General features: G+C 33.1%; 1 pseudogene; it reads right to left on the reverse strand.

Annotated features, from left to right (window-relative positions):
• Positions 1–3,455: 3,455 nt before the first annotated feature.
• Positions 3,456–3,574, reverse strand: LOC112474732 (annotated as a pseudogene).
• Positions 3,575–4,924: the final 1,350 nt, after the last annotated feature.

Raw genomic sequence — 4,924 nt, forward strand, 5'->3', positions numbered from 1 at the left:
CCATGGCTAACTGTGAAGCCTAGCAGATAAGTTATCGGACATAGAAGATTAAGAATAAGAATCTTCCTTCTAAAACTAATATTGAGTAAGATCATATGAGAAAAAAATAGTGTGCAGGCTCTCATGGAGGCAGAGCCCACTGCCAAATAACTCTTCTTGACTAAGAGAAGAATCACTTAACTACAAATAATGAGACCTGAAGTTCTTAGCATCTTCATTTAAGCAAAGCTGTTTTATTTCTACTATCTCAGAAAACTCTATAAAGTGGGAAATGTAGATAACATTATTTCAATTTACTCTTGTACATTCATAAAGTGAAAATAGTACTAGATAAGATAATTAGAGATCTCATGTCAAAAGATAGTTCTCTACTACCTGACCAGATAATTTTAGCTTTCTGCATTCTCTGTTCCTAAAGAATGTTGGGGGAAGGGGTTAAACTAAATGTCTCAATGGTCCTCTCTCATGATTATCAGGACATATATAAATAATATCTCCTGGGAATCTCCTTAGAACTTTGGTGTTACTGCATATAACAGTAATGCCAATAGATGAAGGAAAAGGAAGAGAAGGATGAAGGAGGGAACTATAATAGCTGATATTACTGAGACTTTACTTTGTGCTCTGTGGGGAGTCACTTATGGACATGTGAAATCGCACAACAAGGAACAAGGATATTTGTGTACTTGGCAACAATGTAAGAAGTTGAGATTGTAAAGCGCTGGGAAAACCCGGGAGGTAACTGTTCACATAGCAATCACTGCAAATTCCTTGCTACAGTTTAGCAGAGAGTTCTGAGTTGTGAGAATCTCATTGTTCTACAAGATAAGTAATTTGGCTGACCTTGGGTCTTGACTGCTGTTTTCTCATTGCGATGCCATAAGTAGTGTGTTCTAAATAAACTCGAGGACACAGCTTGAATCTGTGCTCCCTCCTGCAATTCTGTCTGTCTTCTTTCTTTTCCTCAGTCCATGCTCCCCCTTTCAGGTACCCTCAATTACTTTGTCGGCTGGCTTCCAACAGTGCTCTGTCTTCAGTGCTTTATATAAGCTATCTTATTTCATTTTCACAATTAATCCTCTAAGGCAAATATTATGAGGACTCCATTTTAAAAGTTAGAAAAATGAAATATGGAACTTTCCTCAAGTCAACTGCTAAGTAATGCAGTTTCCCCATGGAGATGAATTCCAGAATCAGCAAAGGGTTCAAATGACACAGTTTATTTCTGTGAGAGATGGCTCCACTGAATGGGTATGTAAAGTTGATATTCTGGATGGGAGATGCAATTATACAACTATAGAGTGACAAACTCTTTTTGGTACTTAGATGAACATGTTTTTGAACTATTTTTCCTATATTTACACAGAAAGATATTAACATAAAAATGAGTTCCTTTTAACAATATTTAGGGTTTCAACATTTTGCTTATTATAAATATCTTTATATATACCCATTAGCCCCAAATCATCTCTTTGTTTAACCATATCAAATGGGTTTGGTAAGAACTAGTATCTGCATGCAAACATCTTGCAATATTAGAAATCTAAGAAAAGAGATCTAGGCCAAATGTATTTGATTTTCTGGTAGATATACACAATATAATTTTACTCAATAAGCTCTACTGATTTAGAATATAGGAAAAGAAAAAATGGGCCAAGTTTACTATTTACTTCAAATTATCATACTTAAGGCATTTAAGTACATAATTTATCTTTGTAATAAACTATAATTTTATTATGTGCACAACTCATATACTTTTAAAAAAGAATTTTTCTTTTAAAGATCATATTTTGACTTTCTTAACTAATTTCTTTTTTTAATTAAGATATAATTGCTATGTAACATTATGTGTAAGTTTAAAGTGTACAACATATTGATTTGATACATTTATATTGCAATATGATTGTCATTGTAGTGTTAGCTAACACGTCTGTTTAATCACATAATCATTTCTTCTAGTAATGGGAACAATTAAAATCTAGTCTATTAGCTTCATTTAATGTTTATAGTACAGTTTTGTTGTCTATTGTCACTGTACTATGTATTTGCTCTCTAGGACTTATTTATCTACTAATTATAGCATGTACTCTTAAATTACCATCTCTCCCATCCCCTGTTTTTCGAGCCCCTGATAATCACCACTTCACTATGTTTTTCCAAGCTTGGCTTTTTTTAGATTCCACAGGTGAGAGATATTATACAGTATTCGTCTTTCTCTGTCTGACTTACCTCACAGCACAATGCCTTCAAGATCCATCCATGTTACTGCAGATTGCTAGATTTTTTCTCTTTTCTCATGGCCGAATAGTATTCCATTGTACATATATATCACATCTTCTTTATCCACTCACCCATAGATAAACCTATCTTAGCTGTTGTGAAAATGCTGCAGAAAACATGGAAATACACATATCTTTTTAATGACCTGTTTTTATTTCCTTTGACTATATAACCAGAAGTGGGATTGCTGAATTGTATGTAGTTCTATTTCTAATTTTGAGAAACCCCATATTATTCTTCCTGGTGGCTGAACCACTTTGTAATCCCACCAACAGTATACATGAGTTCCCTTTTCCACATCTTCATCAACACTCGTGTTTTTTTTTTTCTTGATAGCCATTCTAACATGTGTGTGGTGATAGCTCATTGTGGTTTTGATTTCATTTCCCTAATGATTAGTGATATTGAGCACCTTTTCTTGTACCTATTAGCCATTTAGATGTCTTCTTTGAGAAAATGTAAATTTAGTTTCTCTGTTCATTTTTAATTGGATTGCTTGGGATTTTTTTGTTACTGAGTTGTGTGAGTTCTTTATCAATTTTGGATATGAGCTCTTTATGAAATACATAGTTTGCAAATATGTTCTTCCATTCCATAGGTTGCATTTTCATTTTGTTGGTTGTTTTTATTGCAGTTCAGAAGCTTTTAAGTTTGATGTAGTCCTACTTGTCAAATTTTTCTTCTGTCATATGTCCTTTTGGTGCCATATTCAAAAATTTTTTACCAAGACCAATGTTAAGGAGATTCTATCCTGTTTTCTTCTAAGAGCTTCATGATTTCAAGGCTTATGTTTAAGTCTTTGATCTATTTTGAGTGGTGTAAGATGGGGATCCAATTTCATTTTTTCTGCGTGTGGTTATCCACTTTTCAACACCATTTGTTACATAGACTATCCTTTCCTCATTATATGCTCTTGGCTCCCTTATCAAATATTAGTTGAATATATATGTGGGTGATTAATTCTGGGCTCTTTATTCTGTATCATTGGCCTAGATGTCTATTTTTATGCCAGTATCATACTGTTATAATTAAAATAGCTTTGCAGTATAAATCAGGAAGTATGATGCCTCTGGTTGTTTTTTTTGTTGTTTTTTTTTAGGCAAGGCCACCCTTATTGACCTCACAGATTGCAAAGACCTTGTCAGCTTATAATCCCTTACTTTTTTTATTTTTTACGCCTACAGCACGTGGTCTTCCTAGGTGGTCTCTCATCCAAGTACTAAGCAGGCCCGACCCTGCTTAACTTCCGAAATCAGACGGGATCGGGCTTGTTCAGGGTGGCATGGCTGTAGACCTGGTTGTGTTTTCCTATTTCATGATTGCTTTGGCTATTCAGGATCTTCTGTGGCTCCCTACAAATTTTAGGATTGTTTTTTCTATTTCCATAAAAAACGTCATTGGGATTCTGACAGAGATTGAGTTGAATCTATAGATGGCTGTGAATGTGAGATGTCCTTCCCTTTGTTTGTTTCTTCAGTTTCTTTCAGCAAAGTCTTGTTGTTTTCATTGTACATATCTTTCACTTACATGGTTGACTTTATTCCTAGGTATTTTATTGTTTTTGATGCTATTGTAAATAGGATAGTTTAATTTCTTTTTCAAATGTTTCATATTAGTGCACAGAAATGTAACTGATTTCTTTTATTGATTTTTATACCCTACAACCTTACTAAATTCATTGATTAGATCTAACAGTTTTTTACTAGAATCTTTGGAATTTTCAATATATAAAATCATATGATCCAGAAATAGAGATAATTTTACTTCTTCCTTTCAGATTTATACGCTTTTATTTATTTGTCTTGCCCAATTACTCTAGCTAGGACTCTCCCAGTACTTTGTTGAATAAGAGTGGAGTCACCATATCTTGTTTCTGATCTTAGAGCAAAAACTTTTGATATTTTTCCATTGAGTAGAATAGCTGTGGGTTTGTCATACGTGGTCTTTTTCATGCTGAGGTGTTTGTTCTATACTCAATTGTTGACGGTTTTTATCTTAAAGAGATGTCGTACTTTGTCAATTGTTTTTTCTGTATCTTTTGAGATGATCATATAATTTTTTTCTTTTATTTCATTAATGTAGTGTGTCGCATTTATTGATTTACACATATTGAACCATCCTTGAATTTCAGGAATAAATCCCACTTGGTCACTGTGTATAATCCTTCTAATAAGTTCTTAAATTCAGTTTGCTAATATTTTGCTCAGAATTTTTGCATCTATGTTCTTTAGGAATATTGGTCAATAATTTTCCATGCTTACAGTGTTTTTATGTGGATTTAGTATCACAATTATGCTAATCTCATAAAATGAATCTGGAAATACTCCCTCTTTATCAATTTTCTGGAAGAATTTGAGAAGGATTGGAGTTCATTCTTTAAATGTTTGGTAGAATTCACCAGTAAAGCCATCTAGTCCTGGTTTCTGTGTTGAGATGTTTTTGATTACGGATTCAATCTCCTTATTTATTATTAGTCTGTTCAGACTTTATATTTTTTCCTGGTTCAGTCTTAGAAAGTTGTCTGATTCTAGAAAATTATTCATTTTTTCTAAGTTATTTAATTTTTTGGTGTATAATTATTCATAATAGTCTTTTACGATCCTTTCTATTTCTGTAGTGTCAGTTGTTATTTCTTCTCTTTCAG

Source organism: Pteropus alecto, unplaced genomic scaffold (genome assembly GCF_000325575.1).
Source record: "Pteropus alecto unplaced genomic scaffold, ASM32557v1 scaffold7, whole genome shotgun sequence".
Lineage (NCBI taxonomy): Eukaryota > Metazoa > Chordata > Mammalia > Chiroptera > Pteropodidae > Pteropus > Pteropus alecto.